We start from the raw sequence: 11,520 nt of genomic DNA on the forward strand, positions 1-11,520 counted from the left end.
ATCGATCCGAACTCCATCATCGGTCTGAGCTCCGTTGAGTGCTCTCTATCCCCAGTTCGTTCTTTAGATATCGATATTTGATGGCTTATTGATGTATTTTTTTTTAAATATCTTATAATTTTAATTTAATATAATAAAATAATAAAATTTATTTTTTAGATTATTATGTAAATTTTTTATTTTAAATTTTTTAGTTTATAAAAAATATTATACATATAAATTTAAAATATATATTCATAAATTTTTTTAAAAAAATATGACTAAATTATTAATGATGAAATTATTTTTGATAAAATATTCATCATCAAAAATATTTTACTAACATAATTTAATTTATTAATAAATATATAATTAATAGCAATAAAAAATTATTCATTGCAAATAATTATTAGTGACATAAATTTTCATCAAAAATTATCTTATTTATGATGAAAGTTTTCATTGCTAATATTATTTAATATTATTTATTTTTTATTAAATTAATAGCAATGAATTATTTTTATTGTAAAAATTTTTTTTTGTGACGTAAATTTTTCATCACTAAAATTTTTTAAAATAATAATGATGAAAATAATTTCATCGTTATTAATTTTTTATTTATCATCGATGGTTTTTTTCATCATAAATATCTTTTTTTAAATTAAATTTTTTTATCTTTTTTTTAATGATGAAAAATATTCATCATAAATATCTTTTATTAATGATGAATTTTTTTTTCATCATAAAATATTATCAATGATGAAATTATTTACGATGAAATATTAGTGATCAAAATTTCATCGCTAATATGTATTAGCGACGAAAATCGATTATTAGCGATGAAAAATTTTTATCGCTAATAACCTATTTTGTTGTAGTGAACTCAAAAAATGAGAGGGGTGGGGGAAAACTAGGGTGCACAAGGAAATAAAAAGAAAGAAAAAATTTAGGATTATTAGGGATGAAAAAAGCCATCACTAATAAGATCACTCTGTCGCTAATAATGCTATGATCAAATTTAAAAAAATAAAATTATTTTTTATTAGTGATGCAGCTTGCCATCACTAAAAGTGAAAAATACGATCGTTAATAATTTTTTTTGTAACGACATAATTATTGGTCATCATTTGCCATCGATAAAAAGCATTATTAGCGATGGCAAAATTACCGTCACTAATAGCCCTCGATAAAGATCCTTTTTCTTGTAATGTTTTTTACGAAGATCTTCTTTATTATATTTTTGTTCTATGGTTAATCAAAGTTCTTTAGCACTTTTAGTGCCATAAAAAAAAATATCATAGGGCCTCTCCAAAAGGGCACTCAAGATGTGGTTTAGATAATGATAGTCTAAAAGTTATGGTGATAAAGTAGATGAAGAGATGGATTTGGATTCCTAGGTACTATAGGAGAAGGCCCTACATTCTCACCTCTCCCATGATCCCTACCATGCCCACGACCACCTTTAATGGGCTTGATCACATCTAAAGGATGGGATCCACTACTATTATCTTCAATGGGGTCGAAAATGATGGAAATGAGGTCAAAGATAGTTAACCAAAATTTTATTTGATTTTATTACTTACGAAAATTATGTTCGTCAAAAGGGTTTGGTTTAACTGAATAGGGTTCATCCATAAGTTGGATGAAGGGCTTTATTTTAATTTGTAATGATAGACAAATGATCTAAAAAAGAAATGCAAAATCTAGAAATAAAGAGCAATAAAGGATATTATAACTCTAATCTATGCAAGTATGTAGCCCTTTTGTGATCTAAATGATAAATATCTATCAAATACCTGCGACTGTCACTTCTAAATTATTGCAAATATGATAATAGGTAAAAAATAAATAAGATAAAATTACACACAATTCTCTTCTAAGTAATAAAATATCAGATTGAAAAAATTAGCATGCCTAAAGGCATTATCTTAGAAGCAATATCGCCCCCACGTGCGAGGCTACCGGTGGCCTCTCTGAGAGATACAATGAGGTAGTGGATGACTACTCGTTCCTCCTCATCAACATAGCTCCAAGGAAGCTAGATATGACCGTAAAAGCTTTTACAGCCCAGCAACATAGGGGAGCAGAAGAATAGTAGAAAATAGTATAATCTCCTTTATCTTCTTGTCCCATTCTAGCTAATATATAGACTAGCTACAATGGGGAGAGAAAAACCCCATATAAAAAGATGGCTCACAAAAGGGAGCTCCATAATGGGTAGCCTAATAGAAGGAGCTAAATGAGGAAGCTCCAATAAATAGATCGATAATAGATCATTCTCAGGCTTTTTACGTAAGCTCATTGAGTCTTGCCTTATATGGGCCAATCAAATAGAGCAAGATATAAATGATAAAATAAAAAAAAATATATTTATAAGATCACTATTTATTTAAAATTTTAAATTACAAAAGAATCAATAAATCTAACCCGAACACTCATGCAGGGAGATGGGAGCATCTTTACCTTGATGGATGCATCCACGATTTTAGATCAAGAATTCCTTTACTTCTTTTATTTTTTAATTATGAAAACAAGGTCATTAAGATACAAGAGAACAACCATTTTAGGAGGAGAATTTTGTTTATTTTCCTACCAAAAAGAATAAAAAAGACTTCTTCTAGGAAACATGCATTCAACAATGTGTTGTAGCACATGCAATCATCATAGATAAATAGGAGGAAGTAAAAAGGGTGGGAGTAGTCATCCTTAAGATGTATCACCAATGTGTCAATTTATATGCTTTATCATATACCTCGGAGTTAGGAGCAAGAGTGTAATCGAGCCAAGTTAAATTGAGTAGCTGGAAGCTTGAGCTTGACTTGACTCAAAATATTTGGACTCGAAATTCGGCTTGAAATCGATCAAACCTTAATATCCTACGCTCGAGCTCGAGCTCGACTCGATGATTAATAGGCAAAACTCAAAATCTACTCGATTTGACTTGAATATCAACCGATCCATACTCAACTCAAAATCGAGTTTTAGCATACTAATAATATATATATTAATATATATATTATAAATAATATATATATATATATATATATATATATATATATATATATATATATATATATATATATATATATATTTGAGTAGGCTCATGAGCTTTCGAGCCGAGCATCCTGTTATTCGAGCTCGACTCAAACATGAAAATAATCGAGTCGAATCGAGCTCGAATAGCTTGCGAGTAGTTCGACTCATTTGCATCTTAATTAGGAGTGATTATTGATTAGACTAGATCCATCACTCAGCTGATGGACATATCCAACTGTCATTCAATTTGCAAAAGGACGGACTATTAAAAAGGGAGCTACATGCACTTCCCTATGTGTTGCTCGCGGTTGGCCGATACACCAACTCAACAGTGGACTTTATCCAACTAAAACTTTTACTTGAGTTATGCCTCTAGAATGGAACAAATTAAAGAGGGAGTTTCTTAATTACGGTTAGCCCCAACCATTTTCCCCATTACATCTCTCAAAATATAGTTAGCGACAGGTTGGTTTTCATTCATTGAGCTATCAAGTTAATTCCCTGATCTCCAGAAAAGGGGCCAGTCAAAAGACACCAATGATGAACACCATCATAATCAATTTAGTTCCTTATATTATGCTGAGCAAGTCATACATTGGTTGCCACAAAAAACCTCCACATCAAGTCGATAACTAGTAGAAGACATGTTGAGGGGATCTATTTTTGTTGTTAAACACCTAATCATTCTTGGTCTTCTATATGTTCCACTCCACATGGTAGAGCACAGTGACATGAAAAGCTTTGAGATCCTTTGAGTTAAGTAGTTGTAACAAGGATTTTTTTTTTTTTTTTTTGATGAAAAGGAGACTAAGGTATTCCACCTTAGTCACCTAACTTAATTTCAGAATAAGAATATTTACAAGAGAGGAAGAACAGAATGTACACTTACAAATTAAACTTCCCCAAAGCCACGAGAGGATAAAATGGTATAGACATAAGCTTGCTCATGGCAGGGAACTAGCGTCTTATGAACATGAAAGGCATGAGCAGCAAGGTGCCAAATATTCATGACAAAGAAACATTAAATGAGAACGTGTGCAGTGCTCTCAACTTCATGGATCAAAAAACTATAGCAAGAATCATCCAAATTAAGCAAGCTATATCAATGCTGATTGTCGCCACACCGCAACTCTTTTTGATTTTTTGAGGGAAAAGGAGGGGGACAGCCTTGCTTGAATTTTATTAAAAATGAAAATCACAAGAAAATAAAAAAGAGCATAATAAGAAACGAAAAAGTTGGAAAAATTCGAAGATAACATATAGATATCCAGCAATGCTTCCATTGACGATATCACCTACTCTCAAATTGTTTTTGCTAAGGATATAGCTCATTTTTATCGAAATGAGGAGTGTTCTAAGGTTTCTTTCAATTTTTCTTGGATTTAAAAATTACTAGTTCCCATACGAATCAAATGTTTTTGTTGAAAATTACAATAGTCCAGACTTCCTATAAAATGTTCTTATTTGATAAAGGAATTGTAGCTAATATCTCTACTGATTGCGATCTTTGTCTAGGTTGTATCGAGGATTGCCAACATTCTGTGGTGACTCATGCTTTTGTTGTTGCATGTTGGGCTCGATTGGCTAGAATGGTCGATAGTTTGATGCTAGATTCTGTCGGATTTGTAACATTATTTAGCAAAATTTCTTGGTAGAGAATGAAATAAAGGTTATGACTGCTTTTATGGCTTCTATCATTTGGGAAGCAAGGAATAGATGCATCCTTCAGCAGTGGTGTTGTTCACCAAAGGAATTGCTTAGGCAATGCTTGTGTTTTAGCCAGGAAACAGTTCATGTTGCATCATTCTGTTCCTCCACATAGCTTGCTACTCTATAAAAGGTCTGGGATACTCCATAGCTGGTTAGTCAACCTCTTTGGTGTCTTCTCGTGTATCTTGGATATCCCCATATTGAATATCTGTAGTTCTTATAACACCTTGAAACTTGGAATTCTGGATAGAGCTTGGCAAACTTAGCTACAAAATCGCTCCAACAGAGTCATGGCCTCCATACATGGAGGCTGTCCTTATTCTAGTGGCTTCTCATATAATAGTATCTGAGCCATTGCCTCATCTCTCACATCAACACATCCCATGTACAAGTTCTCTAATTCTACTCTACATATGGCCAGGGAATGAGTAGCTTAACTCACTAGCCACCACTTCATTGGTAATAAATAGAGGTAAGCAATAAATTATTTATCTTGGAGAAGGACGAGCAAAATAGCTAATGGAGATGCCAATGGGTAAGGGAAAGATAGGATCCAGTACCATCTTGAGATTGATCACTATCTTGTCCAACCCCTCTTTAGAACTGAACTCTCAAGCTGCTCTTTCGGCCAAAGTTTTTGAAACTGGATATCAAAGCTATATAATAAAGCAAACCAAATTATGCTAGAAGCTATTTGAATCACCGTAAGTGGGTGGACTCACTCATCCTAAGCTTCTTGCAGTGGTTGACATCAAGCCACGTGCTCTCCTTATAGATCATGCTAGTAAGCTGGCTTAGGAAGATAGTAGCCAATGATGATATCAACATCACTTACCTCATCTTGCTCTTACACACTGTGCAAAGCACATTGAGTGTCCCTAGCAACGAAGGTAGAAATCATGTGGTGGATGGAGCTCCTCATGCCTCTTCCCCCATGACTAGCAAATAGCATTCCATTCTCTTCTTACCACTTTAGGTTATTTTGGTTATTTTTTAATTTTTTTCTTGCGTAGCAATCGAATCTCATTTCAAGTTAACAGTTTGATTAACATTCTGTTAACTTACAGATAAAGTGTTAGATAAAAATAAACCTCAAGAGGGTAAGCATAGGTTTTTCAAACTACTAGATGTAAATGTAATTTATCCCTAATTTCAGGAGAATTTATGTAATTTACTCTAACATTTTTGTATTAAATTATCTCTTAAGTTATATCATTTTCATACCCATAATTATTTTGTTAAAATTATCTTTTTTTTTAATTGTGTGCAGTGGATAAAAATGATGGAAAGGAGCTGATAAGAGCTGAAATTTTCATTAAAACACTCAACCACAAAGATGGAACCATTATGAGTTTGCAATCAATAGAGAAAATTGATTGTACATCATGTAATAATAAAGAAATTATCTTATTTAATTTACTGATTTACTAATTAAGATTTATAATGTTAGATGTGCGTCCTAGAAGCCAATCTTGACTGACACATACCTTTCTCTAGGGTATATTTTGTACTTGACGGGCGGTCTTTATAATCAATTATGTCATATATATCCATGATTTGTTCTAAAAATTAAAAAAGATAATTTTATATATTTTCAAAGTGTTAAGAATTTGAGACATACATCATTAATAGTTAATTTATAAATGCTTCTGATTGAAAGATCGTCAAGGAAGATGGTGATCAATTCATTCAAGATCGCTGTATGGATCACCTCCTTTTTCAGACAGATGAGTCTTAAGTTTGTAGTGTAGAGACACTGGAGTGAGAGTGCAAGCGGTTGTTAGAGAATAACTTGCACTGAGCGTGACCAATATGAGAAATCACTTGGATGTCTACTCACTCGTCAGTGATTTTTTTGATGCTGCAGTTGTATGACTGGTCCTTTGACCTGCGGTGTGTTGACTATTCACAGTGAAGCTACTTAATTTGACTGCACATTTCTTTGATCTATAGCCATTCGGATCTTTACTATGTATGTTGGCTATTGTAGGTTCAGGTTCGTTGTTTGGAGTAGGATGCACCTAGATAGAATCTATCGATCTCAATAAAAAAGTAGTTCTATGTGATTCGCAAGACTGAGTTCTGGAAGTCTCTGATCAGAGCAAGAGTAAATACTGAAAAAGAGTTTCCACGGGATTTATAAATAAACTCGAGTCGAGCCAATCTAGCGTATGACTGACGATGAAATTTGATGAGTTTTTCATGACCTCCGTCTAATCGGGACTCACGATAGAAGGATTGTATTACACGATAACTGTACCTAGGAATTCATCTTTTCTGTTTTACTGGATTACTACTACATACTGCTAGGCATCATTGATGGATCGTGAGAACCTACTAGGATCATTTTCGGATCAATGATCCTTGTTGAGGTGAGTTGGAATAGTTCAGCCCATTAAAAGGAGTTTCGATGATACTGTGATGGAGATCACGGTATATCTCACTACCAGACAGAATAGAGCCTAAGGGGTCACATATAAAAGGAGCATGACCTAATCAATAGCTTGGATCATATTCAAATTATCAATCGGATTGATAATTTGAATTTTAAAAACTGGTAATTTATAAGCATTACAGTTTTGGCAGCTGCTAATTGTTAGCACAGAAACTTAATTATAAATATTATAATTTATTGAGTTGATTAAATTATAAATTAAGTCTTAATTAATTTAAATTAGATTTAATTTAATTAGATTTAATTTAATTTAATATTAATTGAATTCAATTATCCAAATCAGATTTGGATTTCAAGCTTGATTGGATCAGGCTTGACAACCTTTCAAATTCGACTCAATTCAGACTCGATTTGAATCCGATTGAGATCAAATTTGAACCAGATGAATCATGACTCAGAGAATCCAGATTCTTTAAGACTCTCTCTCTAGATCTCATGCAAAGAAGAGGAGAGAGTGTGTGAAGATGCATCCCCTTTTCTTTTGCACACGTGAAGGATGGAGAAGCGCCAATAGTTGGCGCCCCATCTTTCTGAGACTCTCTCACTTTAAGACAACTATCCAAATTTGATTTGAATAGATGTCTTATCAAGAAGAGATTCTAATCTGATTAGAATGGGGTGTGAGATAATTTTTTGTGCAACAAAAATTTTGAAAAAAGGTGGGGCGTGCGCTAAAGAATTGCGTGAGAAATCTCACGTGTTTTTTTTCTTTCTTGTCGCACATCCTTTTCCTTCTATTTTTTCACACCACACTTTCTTCTTTTGATAAGATCTGATCTTATTTCCTTTGGGGCATGAAGGCTTTCTTTTTGTGTGACAAAAATTAAGAGAAAAAGAGATGTGGCATGCACTATGGTTAGGTGACCTCCTTTTTTGCCGTATAACAACATCCCAATGCCTTCTCTTCTTTCTCCCCTTCACCTCCATGCCAAGATTTGATAGAGATCAGATCTAAGAGAGAACAAGAGAGAGAAAAAGAGAAGAAAAGTTTTTTTTTTCTTCTTGATGATCCGATTCAGATCCCGTCGGATCAACATGAAGGAGTTCGTGCAGCGATTATCTTCTTCGAGATCTGGAAGAAGAGATGCAGATCCAAGGCTGAGGAGCGAGATCTGCAAGGTGCTAGCACATCGATGATCTCGATGCTCCAATCAGATATCTCTGTATGGATACTAATAGAGGTCAGATATGTGTGCGGCTACGATCAGAACCCCAGAGATCCACAAGATCCGAAGGTATGGAGTCTGATCTTCGATTTTACTGTAACTGACAATTATTTTCTTTTCAGATTTCAGATCAAGGTAGCATGTTCATATCAAGATTCTATGCATTATTTTCAGATCAAATCTGATACATAAATTAAATTAAAAATATTTTAATTTATTTACTTTCATTGCATAAATTTTTAAAAAAGTTTCAAACTACACGTATGAAATCATAGCGATTTCTAACAGTGATATCGAGACAGGTTCTGATACGAACATGAAAATCTCTCAGATCTAAAATTTAATTTATAGAAATCAGATCTGAAGGTTAGTTAGATGATCAATATCATTCTAAAATAAGATTGTCCTGGCATAATTCTGTTATACTAAATGGTTGTCTTAGAATGATGTAGAACATCAATTAATGTTAGATCTAAATTTTCTGCATATTGTAATATGATTACAGAATTATTTCAGATTTAAAATTATTTCATATCTAAAATAAATCATCAGTTATTTTGATCTAAAATTACTTTTAGATCTGAATATATTAATTAAGATTTAATTTGGATCTAGTATGATTGCTGAAATTTGATCAAATTGATTCGTATGTAATGTGAATTGATTAAATCAAGATCGAATTTAGCTCAGTGATTCGAGTCCGGATCTATAGGTTAATCTGATTGATTGTAATCAACCAATTTGATGTCTAAGGCAAGTCTTAGATAGTAGTTCTTTAATTGGTTCTGTTATATGATCTGACCAATTCGTTGGTGTCTAAGAAAAGCAATGGGAGAATCCCCACTCATCTTCACTTACTTGGCCATTTTGAAAGATTACGTTTTGTAATAGATTACTTGTTGACTCGAGTTCACCAATGCTGACTAGATTGGTCAGACATGAGATATGCTGACCCAAACCAGATTATGTAATTAATTAGAAGAGATTTGAACCTAAATCTCCTCATTAAATAATAAATCTACTGGTCTTCCATCATTGTAGAGATGTGGATGCCTTTTTCGATGTTGATCGTTCTCAGTTGGTTGCAGTAGTTCGGTTGCATCGGAAAGGCACAACCACTCTATTGGTATTAGATGCTCTGAGATAAAGATAGAGTTGGGCCTAATAACTGTTACGTGAGGGATCCAATGATGACTTAACACTCGCTAGTGAATGGTGGGTTAGACTTAACTAAGAAATATGCCAATAACCGTTAGGTGAGGCTACAGGACTTAGAGATCAAATTGCTTCAACATGCTTGGAGAAGTATTTGGATAAGCAATTATCTATACATTGATATATATGTCATCAATAACTGTTAGATGAGGTGCCGTACATTGATAGGATCGCAGCACCCACTAGAACCACTTATTGTGTTAGTATTTTCTTTTCTCTACCCGAAGAGTGTGAGAGACTCGAAAAATTAGTGAAAGTCTTTTTTTTATTTTTAAAATTCCTAGAACAAACTATTTCAAGTACAATCATCTAATTAAATTGCTACTCTCTGCAGTTAATTCTTTTGACTTCTAACCCTCTAGCTCCAATCTGGAAATCAACCACTTAATCGAAATCATTTACATATTCTGGCTCAGAAATTTAAGAATAGTTCTTAACTTTTAAAAATTAAGTCATATTTTTTATCAGGTTAGCTCAATATCATCAACTTGTCTAATCCATAGTCAACGAGCTATACTTGAAAAATAGTTAGACATTGACAATTAGATTAGGTGCTATAAATTGGACTCCATAGGTTGATGAAATCCAATATATGCATAAGGATATATAAACTGCCAATGATATGCTGATTCATCTGCAATAATTGTGAGATGATCAGAGTCGCACAACGTATGAGATGCATGATGGACAGTTTGTCCATGATCGCTGTTTGACAATGATCAAAGACATTGAAGAACTTGAGAAGCTAGACATGATCATGCATAAGAAATTACTAATGGATTTGATCATGCAATCTCTGATTCATACGGATAGTTTATGAAACTATTATATGAATAAATATTATAGCACCTTAACTGAATTGGTCAATATGCTGGTAACTAAGGGATCTTGAAAAATTCAGAGGTACATACCTAGAGAATCTAAAGAAAAATTGACACGTCTTTAGAAGATATGTCAAATTGCTCAAATTTGATTTTATGATTTTTTCTCTTTTTCATTGGACTCAAGTGCATATTAAGCACTTTAATATAGGGTCTAAGAAAGGAAGAGGCCTGAGGAAAGATGAAGTGACTCTTTTGAGTCGGCAATGGTGCAAAAGTTACACTATGACCTGGGCACTTAATCTCAGTGATTACCATTTTGGATTTAATTCTTTATCATTTGCATGGTGATGCATTTGTGGACTTATTTAAGTAAATAGTGAATGCCATAGGATTTGAGAAATTCAGAACCAAATAACCTAAAGTATATAGATAGTTCTTTTGGCTAGATCATGTATGAGAAGAAATGATTTGCCGACTGAAAAAAATAGGCCTTTGGGCTCATTGACTGTTAAGTCATATCTAGTTTGTGAACCATCTCTTTGAGGATTAATGATCAAGTTGTTCTTTGTAGGACAAAGGGATAGGACTACTGAAATACTTATTCTAGTACACATATGATGTGCATGGCCCATTTGATGAGCCAGACTAAGAGGTTATCACTACTTCATCACTTTTACCGACGAGTAATCATGGTATCGATATATATGTGAGATACAAATCTGAAGACTTTGAAATGTTTAAAGAATTCAGATGTGAAATAAAAAAATTGAAAAAATCCTAAAAGTATTTCAATCAAATCGATGATGCAATACCAAATAGAAAATTTATCAATTATCTAAAGAAAATGACATAGTTTCATAATAGAATTCTCTTTGTACACCTCTGTTCAATGGGGTATCTGTGAGAAGCAATGGCGCTGTATGAGATATAGTCTGGTTCATCATGAATATCACTAATTTAACAATTATTTCTTTAGAAACAAGATTTAATTTTTAAAATTTAAATTAGATTTCTTCTAAAGTTGATTTCACCACACCACATGAGATATGATATGATGAACAGATTAGAGGATAGGTCTGTGAGAGCTCGTTCATAGGGTATCCCAAAAGAATTTGGGATGTCACTTTCTCTTCCC

This window comes from Elaeis guineensis, chromosome 8 (assembly GCF_000442705.2).
Source record: "Elaeis guineensis isolate ETL-2024a chromosome 8, EG11, whole genome shotgun sequence".
Lineage (NCBI taxonomy): Eukaryota > Viridiplantae > Streptophyta > Magnoliopsida > Arecales > Arecaceae > Elaeis > Elaeis guineensis.